General features: G+C 47.9%; 1 protein-coding gene across 2 annotated transcripts in view; it reads left to right on the top strand.

Annotated features, from left to right (window-relative positions):
* Positions 1-16,229, top strand: part of LOC144121036 (uncharacterized) — an 86,526-nt gene that overhangs the window by 51,072 nt on the left and 19,225 nt on the right. Inside the window, exon 1 of one of the 2 annotated variants that reach the window (XM_077653943.1) lies at positions 15,102-15,242. The exons of the other annotated variant lie outside the window; for it this stretch is intronic. The gene's annotated coding sequence lies outside the window, so the exon portion shown is untranslated. Of the gene's footprint in view, positions 1-15,101; positions 15,243-16,229 lie in introns of those variants that run through there. 2 annotated transcript variants of the gene reach the window in all.

Raw genomic sequence — 16,229 nt, 5'->3', positions numbered from 1 at the left:
CAGACGCGAACCGGGTCGCATGTTTCTGGACGCGCTCGAGTTTCTAATTGCGCCTCTTGGCGTAAACCAGGGGGAGCTTGCATATTCCAAGTCGCACGTTTACATGTACAGTAGAACATCATATTAACGAAACGGTTTATGACAAAATAATGGATATAACGAAGGAAGGACGATTCCCCTTGCAAGCTCGGTCTGCACGGACTATGACGAAGCTACGCCTGCAACGAAGCTACGGCTATAACGAAGTGATTGCCGGACCCCTTCAACTTCGTTATAATAACAAGGTTCAGCTGTAAACTTTTCTTTAACTGCACTTCGTGCGCTCTTAAAATTTAGACGAACAAAGTTAAATGAGTCATATCGACAATACTAGCCTATTATTTTAAAGTGGCACTCAGGGCAACTCCATCTGATTATTTTTCTCAGTAAGCATTAACTCTCAATTAGAACTTGTTTCTGAGCTAGTTGGTACATGTTTTCGATCATAAGAAGGCGAAACATGAAACTGACTAGAGAAAGGTGAACAGGACGACGCGCTACTGACAACTGGCGTCGTCCTGTCCACCTTTCTGGTGTCCCTTTTATGTTGTGCCTACTTATGATCAAAAACATGATTCTTTAGATGTGTCTTGTAATATTGACGTTTAACCGGCAACAAAAGGCGCATTTAACGGTGAGAAAATTGAATTTCAAAATATTTTCGCCAGTCGATTCAAACTCGTGACGTCTGCGCCGAAAAGGGTGGACTGCCACCACTTTGAAGTGAATGGCTGCATAGCGTAGCCTCCGTGATCCTCGCAAATTGAAGTAGACGCATGCATGGGTGTTCCTTTCGTCTTTTTTTTTTCGTTTTGCCCTTTCAATAATCATGGTGCTATAAAAATTTATAACCTTACTTGCCTCTCTGGTTTTTATTTCGCTTTATAATTATATGAACACGTGAATACTTTACTTGTTACCCCCCCCCCCCCCCCCCCGTGTAATGCCCAATTCAGGGCCCTTAAGGGATAATAAATGATGACGATGATGATGATGACACCAAATCGGCCGTGGATGGCGACACCAGTAGTGTTTCGTTTTCTTTTTTTATTTTCTAGCTTATAAACGCTCAATTTTCAGCGCGAGTGACGCCTTTGTGATTAGAACGCGGAACTCTACCGATACAGGCCAGCCTCTATCTAACCCCACCCCCCCCCCCCCCCTTTAAAAGGCGGAACATTGATCGCTGCTGCAGACAAGAGGGTCGTTGCCGCCGCATATTGCACTCATATTGCGCGCAATCCTGAAGAATATGATAAGGAACCCGCAGTATCTGTCACAAATTTAAGTGTCTGCGCTTCGAACTTTTCGTAGCGGCTGGATAAAAGTGGGTGACTGCACTACATTTGTACTGACCAGTTAACCAATCGAAGACGCGAGCATGTTCCGCGGTCAGCCGCATGTATAGTAACCGCACGCCATGCTTGGACAAGGCAAGCCCTAAAGGGGTTTTTTTTTTCTCTGCGAAGTTACTGTTACGTGTAGGCTTGGGCTAAGTGCTTCTACAATCTCGCTTAGCCATACAGTTCTATGTGGCTTAGTTTGAAACTGTGGCCTAAGTGAGCTGACCGGAACTTACATGTATTCTATAAGCAACAAGCAACTGATATTAGCCGTGCTCGACTTTGCAGTTTCGTTAAGATTCTTGAGTTAGGACGTCACAGTACAGCTTGTGGACGCGGAAACATGTTGTACGGAGCTACCCCTCAGTCTACAACGATCGTTAAAACAGAAAAAAAACATGAAAGTCAACCGACCCTCATCAAGGATTTTCTCCGCGAATTTCAGCACCTACACGATGTCTCATTTATGGCGGTCGCGCATACTATACCGTGCAGCAGATTTTGCACCTTGCACTCACGTTGCTTGTAATGCACACCTATTGCGCCCAAAGCTGCAAAGTACGCTAAAGAATCTGCAGCATCTGGAACAGAAGGAGGTGTCTGCGCTTCGAACATTTAATAGCGGCCGTATAAAAAGGTGGACGCCACCGCAATCATCTACTTGATTACACGCCTCAGTCAAGACGTGTCCTCGGAAAACAGAGGCGGGGCAGTCGGAGCGATGTTACATTCAGCGGCGAGATAAGACCGATGAAATCTACTCGAGGTCAACCGAAGAAGACAACTCCATTACCCCGGCTTTCCCCGGCCTGCCCAACATACGTCAGAACCAAGAAGCAAACTTGTCTGCGCAGCAAACGTACTAGCCTGACAACAAAACGTCGCCCGCGCTATTTTTACGCGCAGGCGCTACGGCGGGACCTTGATGCATCCCAGCGAAGTTTACTGGCGCCAATAATGCGAACCAATTAGAACCAAAATTAAGTCCTGTAGACTCCATCGACGCTCCAAACGAAATGCAACAGGTATAGAAAGAAGTGCCAAGGGAACGATCCCGCGGCAGTTTGGAAACGAAAAGAAGACAATCAAGGACCCAAGGCTGCTCTTTGAAGGCCGTTGAAGGGTAGAGCGGGGCGTTCTTTCCCGTTAGAACGAGCTAATCTGAGGCTGCACTTGACTGAAAAAGCGCCTCTCTTCTTTCCATGGAGCCGACGGTATCGCTACAGGCGCCTCGCTCGGAGAGATCCTGGTACGGGCGGTTTTAAGGCGCATGTTTCCCCTGCACATAATGCGTTTGCAAGGTTAGCTGCCTGCACGCACAGCCGACAGGGGAGAGCTTTCTTGCTTATAAACTATAACGCGGCATTGCGATTCAGCACCGTGGGAGTCGAGAAGACGGCGTTCGCGTATAAGCCCGCCACGCCCATTGGCTGCTTTCTTCTTATCGATGGCGCCGGTTCTTTTCTTGTTCAAGGTAATGTTCCTCTGGGCGGTTTTATCCATGAATCTTTTTACCCTTCAAGTTTCTTCTTTCTCTTGCGTCTTCCATCTTTTTAATTCCACTAAACTCATTCTGAAAGAAAACAAGAAAACCTCAGAAGGCCCGTCGTAATGAATGCATACTTTATGGCAGTGTTGTGCCAAGCGGCGTCTCATGAATGGCGAATGAAGCTTCTTTTCCCTTCAGTGAACGTGAATTATAGAGGGGGGAAAAACTCAAACTGGCGCGACCACCACAACACTCGAAATCAAGCCTGCTAAAGATAGGCGGGGGAATTTTGTCTTATTTGTTTTTGTTTTTTTGTGCACATTTGTACAGCAAAGAAAGCGTAAAGCCAGGGGGACGGACGATCCGCCGGCTTTTTCGTCGAAGTTGTCACAGGTCATAAGAGTCACACACGCAGACATGAAAATAGGAAGATCGAACAAATTTATTTATTTATTTACACAGTACTGCTAGCCTCTAGGTGAGGCTGTAAGCAGGAGCGGGAGAAGAAAAAAAAACATAAGTGATATGCGCAAAACGAATCAAGGCACAACACGCTGCCTTCAACAAATGAGATGCACTCACAAGCAAAAATACATGAAGGAAAGTTGCGTGCAGAACCCCCCCCCCCCCCCCCCAAAAAAAAAAAAAAATAAGTAACACCACGCTGATGTGAACGGTCTGAGAATATTTATGCACGAACAAAATCAATGAAAACCGCCGAGGGGTGATCAATTTAAGAGCAGAGAGCTGTACTAGTTGGTTTTGGATAAAAAAAAGATATTTTTGGGGTAATAAAGCGGCAACACGGAGGAAACAGTGAATGAATTTTTTTATTGAAAATAGGTACGGAGGCCTGTTGCGGCAAGTGAGGTCATCTGTCCAGGACTCCAGTAGGAGAAGCGCACAAGACAAACACCGATTCCTGGGTCATGTGTTGTTCACCGTTGGACCCGCACTTCTATCGTTTGCGGTTTGTGGATTGTGGGGGTTTAACGCCCCAAGGCGACTCGGGCTATGAGGGACGCCGTAGTGAAGGGCTCCGGAAATTTCGACGTCTGCGTCGTTTCTTTAACTGAGCCGAAAAATGCCTTCTCTAATAACCAGTTTCCTTTGAGCCAGATAGAGTACTACGTACGTGCTTCAGCATCCCATACGGAACTGAAACAATGAAAGCAGTCTATGCCGCACGTACGTACGCGGCCACAGAATCGTGAGCCTGCTGTTCCTTTTTCTTTTTGTCTCTGCTCGGATAAACGATTGCAGCGACTTCGTTCCATTTCTGGCACCTGTAAGGAAGAAAACAAGGGAATATATACGTGTCTTGAAATCCTCCTCCGTTGTCTTCGAGCTCCCGCAGCACTGCTGCCAGCAGAACCTCCGGAAGTTCTATTGAGTAACAGTGCACGGTTTAATGGGAGGCGAACATAAAAGCAATCCAACGGGGGCCAACCGGTGCTGCCAGGTGCGGTCGCGCGCAAGCGCGGCTAACGCGCGTGGCGCCGGATTGTCTCTTTTTGAACGCCTCCCGATAACGGCGGCGACCGAGAAAGCGCGGGATTCCGCGTGAGCCAAGGCAAGGGAGGGAGGCATCGAGGCGCCTCATCTGCAGCCAGGCGGTGTCCTTCCAGGCCTTCCTGTGCAAAGACGCGGAAGATCGGACAGGTCCGCCTGCTTCGCGCGAAGGATTTCGCCTTCGTGGCAGCCCGCTTTTGTGCGAGCACCCAGCGTCTTTTTTGCGCGACTTATTTTGCTTGTTTGTTATCCCAAGAAAGCCGAGAATCTGTAGCAGCAGCAACCGGCCGGAAGCAGAGCGAGCCGCTTTTGGCGAAGAGGTTTGGGTCTGATAAGCGACCACGAATAATGGGGGCTAATCAGGGTGGGAGAAAGTGGGGGATGGGGGAAGGTAGGCAAAGAAAAGAAGGACGGTTGTTGAATCTGAAGGACGCTTTCCCGAGTGCCGGTGAAAACACATCGTCTGATCCGCCCTTGTCGCGCAAGCTAACAAAAAATCTAAACAAGCACAAACACGAGTCTTAATTTTCTTTTACTATATTCTCGCAACCCTTCCCTCGATTTTATTAACTGTATATGGCTTCGATTTTTTTTTTTTCAATAAATCTTCCTGTCTGTACATGTGGTACGCCAAATCGACGTGGCATACGGCTAGGATATGCCGTTCATGCCGACCTCCGCTGTAGTAAACAAGGACCTCGTGACTGTGCTTTGATATTTGCCCGCATCTTATCATTTTGGAGTATGTGGGTCTTCCATTGGGCTGCTACGTCATAGACAGCCAACGGCCTTGACTGCGGTAGCCGGGCAGGAAACAAGCCGTGCTCTTTGAACAACACGCATGTTGGCACTTCTTTATTTTTATCAGAATAACAATCATCACTATCACGTCGGCAACAGATCATCACTATCACGTCGGCAACAGACAAAAAACAGACAAACAGGCAATCAGACTCAAGGGAAAGGGCAAAAACAGAGTGGCAGATATGGATTAAAGACACAAGAAACAAAACCTATTAAATGCTTCTACATCAATGAGCTTGATGCGAAAGAATGTAGCCGGGTACATAACCAGGAAATCACAATAAAAACTAACGGCAAACGTAGCTCTGATCGCGCTGCGCTTCTTTTTCTATAGCGGCGTGCAAATGACGTCACACTGATTTTGATTGCCAACATGCCGAAGGTCTACACAGTCACAAGTAGTGCCCAATAAGTTTTCTTTGCTGGACTGCAACATATTTATCGAGTGACACTAGTCAAAGAAACGTCGCGTTTCTTTCAATTCTTCCCCCCAAAAAAGGTTCAAGTTAAGAAACGTAATTTCTTTAAGGAAATTGCATTAGTTTCGCTCACATTACAGCTCCAACTCCGCGCTGTAACACTTCCTCTATTTTCCTTCATCTCTGATCCGGAGTTCCCGGGTTCGATCCCGACCGCGGCGGCTGCGTTTTTATGGAGGAAAAACGCTAAGGCGCCCGTGTGCTGTGCGATGTCAGTGCACGTTAAAGATCCCCAGGTGGTCGAAATTATTCCGGAGCTCTCCACTACGGCACCTATTTCTCTCTTTCTTCTTTCACTCCCTCCTTTATCCCTTCCCTTACGGCGCGGTTCAGGTGTCCAACAATATATGAGACAGATACTGCGCCATTTCCTTTCCACCAAAAACCAATTATTATTAAGGACACACAATAAACGTTCGACAAAGAAGCCGCTCAAGCAGTGTGCCGTAAATGACGTCACAGCCACCCTTATTTTTCTGTGATGGCATGCAGGTATTATAGTGCACCTGTGGAAAAACTGCTTCTCCGCTGGTGCGGGCTTCATCGAAAAGTGCTGGGCTCCGAGGAAATGGGACATCCTAAACTTTAATTACTACGCAGATTTATTCAACACCTTTCATTTTCTTTAACCAAGAAGTTGGCACCCACGCAGAAAAACGTGCTGAGTATCCGTTGCAATAATCAAACCTGAAGTGTATTGACAGTAAGGTCACTGTGACAATATAAACAAAAAATATACAGTATTATTATAGAAGCGATTAGGAAAGACTCTCAAAGATAAAAACGTGACAGGGGGGCTAGGCGCCAACGTCACGTTGCCGATCAGTTCGTAATCACATACTCATTGATAAAGAGTAAAGAAACGCGCCCAAAATTAGAGTCGACAATAAGGTCACAGTGACAATATAAACAAAAAAATATGGTCTTATTAGAGAAGCAATTAGGAAACACTGTCAAAGACAGAGGAGTGATGAGGGAGCTAGGCGCCAACGTCATGTTGCTGATAAATTCGCAATCACATACTCATTGATAAAAAGTTAAGAAGCGCGCCCAAAATTAGAGTTCATTGTTTGGTAAGGATATCATTGTCATCACGATTATAAGCCACTGATGGGCAAAGGCTTCTTCCGCGAATCATTTGCAAGAAGCATTTTTTTGAACTTTCTTATAGGTTAAGAAAGAAGCAGTTCTTATATGGTTTTCCCATGGAAAACTACTGGCTGGGTGTAGAGAAATGGGAATATTCACGTAAACTGGTGCATTAGCTTCAGTAGCGGCAAAAACAACATCAGAAAGTAAGCAGTCGCATCGGTAGTGGAAGCAGCAGAGGTGCTATCGCTAGCAGTAGTGGAAGCGTGCTTGTCGTAATAGCGGCGATCACAGTTGCGATAGCAGTGTCATTACTAACAATTGGGATGGCACACCGTTTTAGCCGTAAAGCCTCCTAGAGAGGAGCACAAAGAAGGAAATACTAGAAAAATCAGTAGACAGGAAGGGCTCTGACTTTAACAAAGACTTTATTCGGAAAACCTTGAGTTAAAGTAGAAGAAAAAGAAAAGATACAAGCCATGTCAAGTCATGTCATGTCCGCACAAAATAACAACGAAAAAACAGACAAAAAATGTGCGGCCATGAAAGAAGCCATCAGAAAAGCCAGCTGTTTGTCTGAAAAACCCCTCGAAGGGGTTTACTGATGCAGTTCTGATGTCCCTTTGCAATATGGAATACTTCAATCACTTCTCCAGCACACTGATCAGTGTGCGTATAAGGCGCCTGTGCGCAATGAAACAATGCATGGCACTCGCCCTTGCATCCTTGGAAATGAGGCACCAGATACGATTTTCCATTGCCATTTGATATGTTGTTTCTGTGGTCTCGCAGGTGCTTGTCAAAGCATCCGCCAGTCTGCCCGATGATGATGGACAATACGTAAACACGCACTCGCGAGAGCACAGAGACAACACATGAAACGGCGAAGGGAAATCTTATTTGGGGGAGATGGGTCGAGGACGCAGGAACGAGTGTAGTCCATTACTTTATTGCGCACAAATTCCTTATACCCACAAATATCAGAACACTGGAGAAGTGATCGAAGTATTCCATATCGCAAAGAAACATCAGAATTGCATGACTAAACCCTTGTGTCTTTAATTTTTCTTTAGTACGAAGTTTCAGAGAAAGCTGCACAGCTTTTCTTTGTAGCCGTACGGCTGCGCTTGGGTGGATGCCAATGAGTAATTACTCCCTTATTATAAATCTAGTCCACCTTGGGGGATTCCCCTAAACATTTGACCAACCCTCGATACGTTTGTCAGATAGAGAGCTCGCTTTTCTGGGTGCTTGTTAATGGCCTCGAATTTTCGATTTTATTTTATTTTCTATGATCATATATATCAAGATGCCATACCTTGTATCTTTAGAAACTAACTGATTTAGTTCGTTGTTGATGACAGTAGACTATTGTCGTTTTATGTAACTCCGTTTATTGCAAGAAACGAGAAGCAATCAAACTGTTCGTTTAGGAGGGAAGCAAGAGCTCGAAATATTGCACGCTCATCGTTGGGGCTTTTCGCTCGTACTGCCCTTTCCCCTGCCCCTCCAGACGGAGGAGCTCTCCGCTTCTCTCAACCTTTGACCCCTCTCCCTCGGGTTCCCAGAGTCCCATCGCCCGAGGGGAGCCGCCGCCGGCCACTAACAAGAGAAAGGTGTCTAGGTTTCGTCTCGCGAAGCGGACTTAAGAAAATGACATACGAAGGAAATACATGGCAAGCACGAAAGGAAAACGAAGTTTCAACGGTATCTTCTGTGTTTTTGTCTATATAAACGCGAGGTTTTGCGAATGAAAGCACTCTGCGGTTGAAAGCACTCTGAGAGCTCCCGCCCTGTGTACTCATTTTTCTAGTCTTTCGTCCTCTGCGGTGTTTGCCACTGCGAATCGTTACCAATTCGCCCGGCTAACTGTATACTGCTAAATCTTAGCAGAATGCTGGCGACGTGTTTCGTAGATTTTGTGCCGGTGGCAGTAGTAATTTAGGCAGTTTTAGTGCTTGCTGTCGCGTTACTGGTATGCATTCGTCGCACGAAAGTTGCCACAGTGGTGCAAATGAGAGCTCGAGACCACAGCCCGAATGAACAATGAAGGCGTATTTCAGTTTTTGTCACGGCCGCACGTGTCAGCAACGCTGGCATTCGGTGGTCGCGAGCTGTTGCAACTGCTCTTAGACGACTCGTAGGCGACTGTTCCGGCTACGGAAGCACTCTCAACGATACTAAGGTCTTTCAACCAAGTTTCACCGAGATGCACTTAGAAGTGAGAAACAACAGTGGGTGACACCCGAGACGAGTAGCTAACCCTAACGACGATGAGGGCTGTAAGGGCGAGCAAGGCCGACAGACGAGCGCGTGCGAGAGCTGATAGATTACAGCAGTCGTGCAGAGGCGACCGACCGCTAAACTTCTCGAAGGATCCCGGATTCTGCGTCTGGTTCTTTCCCTTTCATCATCTTTCTCTCTCTCGCTCTTCCCTTTCAGGCATCTGGTTTTCTTGCTTCATCCGCTCATTTTCCTCGACGCTGCGATGTGTGCATCTGATCGGAGCGAGGGGACACGCACTGCATGCGCAATGGATGCCTTGGCCTGTTTTACTGCATCGAGAATGCCTCGCGAAGCACTGCAGCACACGTGCTCTGCTAATGCAGTGCAGAACATACATTACAGCTCTCCCGCCAACGTTTTCTTATTGAGCGTTAGTGGAGCGCGAAGGATATGTTTTCGGAGGCAAACTTCTCCCTGGGCTTGTTATAGTTCATGTATATACGGTCATATATGCTATATGGACATAAAGAGGGTTTATACCCTATTTATGTCAATATGAACCCACAAGCCCAGCAAGAAGTTTTATCGGTGTCCTGTCGTCACGCGGTGTGTCATCCTGTAGCACTAAAGTCCTTTATTGGTGGAAGGCATTATTTCTTTTATCCTTTTGCGCGAGTGAGGTGGTCGTCAGCGACATAAACCGAAAACCTTGTGACGTCATTAAGTCACGTGATCACGTGGTGACCTGAAAACTGTCGCTTGAGGTAAACGTGCATGTGGGGATGCCACGACTCGTAACAAACGCACAGGCCTGTGGCAAGGGGTGAGCTGTAGCCAACTAATCTGAGTACGTGTGGTGGCTTGCGTTTAAGAACTATCACAGAAACGGGGCCGCAAAGTGCGTGACACAAACTCCTTCTAAGAGATAACGCCCTTTTCTCCTCCGAAAGGAGCTCTCACCAGCCTTTAGCCGGTTTCGCTTGCATTTAACCCATTATATCGCTTTCAAACATACTCGTTCGAATAACGGTCCCAACGGTTTCACAGATTTCATACGGCGCACAGCGGCCTTTCAGCGATTCGGTGTCCTTCTCAGCTCAGCGAGTCTCAGCATGCGTGTACGCACTCAGTTCACGTACGCACATGTTCATTGTATGCGGGCGAAACAAGGCAACGGCGTAGCCGCTACTGCATGCGCCAGCCAGACACCCAGCGACGTAGCCTTCGGCCAGGGGCGTTGCCCAAGAGTGCCAGGCCCAAGACGAGTGGTGGTAAGGGGCGCGCGGATCCGCAGTTGTTCGAGCATCCGGAGCTCCGAGCAAGGCCGCTCGTTGCTTGACTGCTCCCCCCCCCCCCCTTCCCTAAGCAGAGGACAGCGGCATGCCTCTCCCAGGCCTTTCTTCTACTGTGCCCATCCATTGTCTTGCAATCTCTAACGCGCGCGCTAAGCGGTGTACCCCGAGATGGAGGAGGGTAAAGGAACAATGCTACGACGTTGTCGTCGACGTCTTCGTCATTCGCCGCCTCAACGCGGTCGCTGAGAAAGCGTGCCGTGCGCTTCCTGGCCTTTCTTGCGCTTTTCCTTTCTTTTTTGTTTATTCTTGAGCTGCCTCCAAAATGAGGATAAGTGGCTTGGCTTTCGCCGCTCCGAGCTCGCATAGAATCGGTTCGACATCCTCGCCAGCCGAACGTGAGCCGACTTCGCGACCTGGCAAGCGACTAAGACGACGAGGTGGAGAGGGCGCCTTTATTAGCGAATGCCCCGCAAGGGCGCCTGCGCGGCGCTTACGTTATAACTGTGCCGGCGGTATAGCGTCGGGGAACGTCGTGTGACGTCACTTCGAAACGTGGGAGGACAAGCGGCGCGTTACAGGAAGCCCGACCCGCCTGTTCTGCAGGCTGGACGAAAGACCACCAGGCGATCTCTGCACAGCTCTCCCCCCCCCCTCTCTCTCTCTCTCTCTCTCTCTCTCTCTCTCTCTCTCTCTCTCTCTCTCTCTCTCTCTCATTTTCTCAGTAAGGTCGAACGAGAAGGCACGCCTAATTACCACCGCGTCGTTGGCCGATGAACGCGGTATTCGGAGGCGAACTGAATTGGAGAGCTGGAAGAGGCGGATGGAGACACGACGCATGCGTGTGCGCGAAGGTGAAGAGCGGATGTTTGTGTCAGGGATGCAGGGGGCAGTAATTGCGCTCGGTGAGCCGATGCCAATGTGCTGGATCGAATTGGCGGCGTGCAGCCAAGGAGGTAGTGTTTTCACGCCTGAGTCCACAGTCGCTGGGATTGAAGAGGGGAACCGAACAGGCCGCATCTAAGAGTGAGGGCGACCTTGTGGACGTCGACCTCCGTGGTCGACGGGTGAATGATGCTTGTCTTGGGAACCGGCTCTGACAACTACGTGTTGGTTGCGGCCAGATGCTCCCTTTGTGTTCGAGGGACGATAGACATCATCCACTTGAGAAACAGAGAAACTCACTCTGCTACATCGTCTTGCAAGGAAGTACATATTTGAAATTTATTTACGCAGAGCAATTGTGACTGCAAAATAATGATGTAAACTAGAATTCTGCGGGGAACAGTTGAACAAAGGAACTGTTTCTGACATTTGATTTTAAAATACCTTCCTATATCTTTATACCGCTTTATACGGCCAACATATTGTTCCCAGGTCGGATTAAAATCTGGAGTAAAGGGATAATACGCTGTTAATGATCCCACTCCGTTGACGAATGCAGTACCGGAAAATAGAAACGGTAGTGATTAGAAACCCGCCGCGGTGGCTCAGTAGTTTCGGCGCTCGACTACTGGTCCGGAGTTCCCGGGTTCGAACCCGACCGCGGCGGCTGCGTTTTTATGAAGGAAAAACGCTAAGGCGCCCGTGTGCTGTGCGATGTCAGTGCACGTTAAAGATCCCCAGGTGGTCGAAATTATTCCGGAGCCCTCCACTACGGCATCTCTCTCTTCCTTTCTTCTTTCACTCCCTCCTTTATCCCTTCCCTTACGGCGCGGTTCAGGTGTCCAACGATATATGAGACAGAAACTGCGCCATTTCCTTTCCCTAAAAACCAATTATTATTATTAGTGATTAGAACCTCAACATCAGCACTTGACATGCCCATTCGTAGTTCATCTCCTCAACTGACCACAATGATTAATTACTTGTACAGGCATTTCTGTTCCCTCAGTCCCCGCAAGACTGCAATGATTTGGCTTCTTTCAACTATAATATTTTTGTTTTCAGCGAGGAAGCCTGGCCGACAAAGCCAACCGTAAATATGAGCAATAATAGGTAACAGAGAATAGCATGTGCCAAACGAGCACACAGTGATTTAAAAACCTTGTGGAGAAATGCTGAGCGACAAGATTAGCGAATACAGACGTAGATGCATAGGTCACGGATTAGCCACAGCTTAATAGGACTCGTGGGTTCTCTAACAACAGCTAGTGGCCACGTCACCGGTGTGAATTACGGAAGAAACCGAGAGAAATCGCCCATTACCGTCTTTTTACACCATCACTTTATCTTCATATCTCAATAGTCAATGCCAGCCGATAACAGCTGTGTCCGCACCCGCCGTTCGATTCAGTTCCCGGTCGACCTGAAGAGATGTCTGGAGATAACGGTCTTATCCGTGCGGACAGTCTGCGAACGACCCTAAATGCGAGTTGTTCGTTAACTATCAAACACTGTTCTCTCCGTTTGACCTTGCACTCTTCCTCGCGCTGTCGCTCCGATACGCGACACCGACACGGATCCCACAAAAGCGACTTTTGTTTAATAATAATAATAATTGTTTTTTTGGGGGGAAAGGAAATGGCGCAGTATCTGTCTCATATATCGTTGGACACCTGAACCGCGCCGTAAGGGAAGGGATAAGAGAGGGAGTGAAAGAAGACTTTTGTTTCCGCGATCGGCGTTTCACAAGCAGCGTGTAAGAATCGAGGCTTGCGCCTGCACTATGACGTCGCTGAGGGCCCTGTGCAAACCGTTCCGGGTACAGAACACATCCAGTGTCCATTCTCTTACTAGAATTATAGGCTTAAAATACAAAAAAAAAATGTCGACCATCTCGGGTGCCGTGGACAAGAAGGTGATGCATAGCTGCACGAAGTTAAGACTAGGAGCATGGGTCAGTACAATGAGGTCGAAGAGTGCAGTGCGCAGGCAGGGGTCGCAGGTAGTAGCGTGCGTGGGTTAGGATGCCCCCCGCTGATGTCGGCGGTGGCTGAAACACAGGCGCAACGGCGTTACTAGTCGCATGGTTTTCCTTCCTGCGCGAGCTTTGGCGATTAAGGTTGCGCACGCCCGCCCCAGCTTCCGCTTTTCTGAAAGCCGAGTTCATTAATCACCATGGCGAAAGAACATTTATCCTCGATATGCGGTGGAAGGAAAAGAGAAAGGAGACGGGAGCTTGCAGGCCAGTTCAAAGAGTGCGATTTTCTTCGGACTAGTCGTTGTGGGTCATATTGGGGAAAAAAAAAAGTGCCGCCCCTCTCCTCCGCCCCATTTCCCCCCACCCATTATACCACACAGGTAGCCCGAACACGTATTTAAAGAAATAATTCAGCAATGAGCACATTTCAGGCGTAAAGTGACTAAAAACACCGCGCAGGTCCCGGCAAAATTTTGCTTTCGTTAAACCATGAAAAAATGGTTAACGTAAGAAAGATTACAGTAAACTAAATTATATTTTCTATTGTGATTCCATGCCACAACTTTCGAAGTATTTGCGAAATTAGAATTTCGCGAGATAGCACAAGCTGCCCACTAGCGTTGCCGTTATACGCTTAAACACGTTACACAGATTACATTGCCGTAACGCGGGAACCACTGAATATACCTCTTAAGGGGAATATACACTGAGGAAGAAGAGTGCGCAGTCATTTGAACACCTAGATATTGTCCCTCTGACAGCGAAGACCTTTCGCGGAACGAATTTTGAGCTGATTGTAAGCCGTGTACCAAAATCGTGGAAATCAGGCGTTCGACAAAATTAGGACGTTTACGCAAAATCACAAGCCGGACGAAAAGTCGCTGGCACAGCTTAAAGCGCTGCTAAATACACTAGAAAAACTAATTACTCTTTGAAATTATTCATACTCCGACCCCGTCAGGCGATCTTAATCTTAAATGAAGCCTTCTCAAGCCGCCTCGCCAAAGGTTAATTCATATACACAACTTCGAAGTAACGACCAGCGAACGGTCTCGCTTAGCCGATCGCGCGATATCGAAAGTGGGCGACTCAAGTAGCCGTGGGAGAATATTCAAATAGACCCCCACTGTGAAGCCACGCGCAAAGCGGGATGCTCCAGTAAACAAAATCACGAGGCGCCTCATGTGTGCGTGGCTTTAGGGATGGCCCGAGCAGAACGCCCTTATTTGTATGGCAAAGCTCGTGCGCACGCTTTGGTAACCCGAGTGCGCGCTTGTCACACAATTCGTCTGGATTTATTCTGTTTATAAACAGCGGACGACCCGCAATCAACGTTGCATCTACGAGCATGCTTCACTTCGAGGCGGAGCACGAGTATACGGGAACATTTCAACCCATAGCATGCGCACAAATGAAATTCCTTTGGCGAGGACAAAGCTTCCAATGTTGGGGGGGGATAAAATCAATTTCGGAGGCTGTGGCCTCGAAGCTGCGGACGAGAAGTGGGGCAGACGCCGCTGCGCCAGCCTCATTCTGCAGTTGTGAGCGCGGCGCTGGATAACGGAGCTTCCTCAAGGCACTTTTATAATCCTCGCATAAGCTGGAACCACAACGGTAGCTGTGCCGAACCGTACCACAGAACTGGCAGGCTTCTGTGGGAATAAACGGGCGGTTTAGTAATAGAGGACTCATTTAGTATACGAGGCAGTGTTGGCACTTTCGTTAATCTTCCAAAGACGTTAATCTTCGTTAATCTTCCAAAGATTTCGTTAATCTTCCTAAGACGAGAGGATGATGGGCGTCACCTGCAGGCCGATCGGGTCTAAACAATGGGAACCGGTGATCATTTGTCTCGCTTCCCAGGTGTGACAACGGGCGGAGAAATCGAGGGTGGTTCGTCATTAACGCAAGGCGAGCACAGTGTTTCAGTTGCCACTCGCCAGGATTTTTCGAGCATGGCACAGAAGTAGAGTAGCAGGCAGTGCCTGAGCTCGAAGTTTTCTCTTCTATCGCCTGGAGATGATTTGGATTCCGAACGCTAGTGTCGAACCGACTGTGGACTGCCAGGATATTTGCACCTTCTGCCGCACTGACATAAGAACTTGAGTAAGTTTTGTTCCTTGCGTTAGCTTTTGTCAACTTTCGCGTTAACGTTGTAGAGGAGATGGCCTGTTTTTCATCGTGCTTTGCGCACGACCCATCTAACTAAAGTATACAGTGCACATTAGTCAGTAAATTAAATGCGATATTATACTACGCGAAAGTAAGTTCTGTTGGCTTAGCGTGCCGTGCCTGCTGGGTGGGGTTTTTGTTGACAGCATTCTTCAGTGAAGAAACTGCAGAAGTGCTCGTGCGTATGCTTCTCAGCTTCACCGAGGCAGTGTATCCCTCACTGTGGCCCAGTGGCCCAGAGTTTACGTGAAGTAACGCGCACGCGTTATCCCGTTTCTGATGTGAGGACTATTGCATTTAGTTGCACAGGTTCCCGCGTCACCGGGTACGACGGACTACGCGAACAGCACTGAAAAGAGAACATGGTGCACTCTTCTGCAGTCACAGCAAAAGCAGAGCCTGCTCCGGGAATCCATCGGCATCGCTGATTGCATTATAGACACAGTGCACCTGCTTTATTCCCTGTGACGTACTTAAATCGTTCAAGTTAAATCATTCAGTACCACCAACAGGCCAACATAGAACTAATATTCTGTGGGTTTTATCAACGCATCGTGCAACAGCTGCGCACCAGGAATAGAAACTATTCTGAGTACACTATCCAATTAACTATCCTAAGGACAACAGACGCGTCATAAGCAAAGCGTATTCCTATAGGCTTCTGAGTGACAGCCGATGTCTTTTAGCGTCCCAGAGACTTGTAATGCTTTATTTATGTAGTTTAATCCGGCAACAATTGGCTAATGACGAATGTGTTGAACTTGCCACTCTGTTAGTTATGCATTCATTCGACTGTTCATTCTGTACATTCTGCTGTCTGTCCTTTGGTGCACTCATCCATATATCGTTTGAATGGCATGCGTGAAACTTTGCTGGAAGAGAGGTGGCATATATTGTAGGGTAAGACTTTAGAAATGCCTT

The sequence above is a fragment of the Amblyomma americanum genome, chromosome 2 (genome assembly GCF_052857255.1).
Source record: "Amblyomma americanum isolate KBUSLIRL-KWMA chromosome 2, ASM5285725v1, whole genome shotgun sequence".
Classification (NCBI taxonomy): domain Eukaryota; kingdom Metazoa; phylum Arthropoda; class Arachnida; order Ixodida; family Ixodidae; genus Amblyomma; species Amblyomma americanum.
This window is presented reverse-complemented; position numbering and strand designations above follow the sequence as displayed.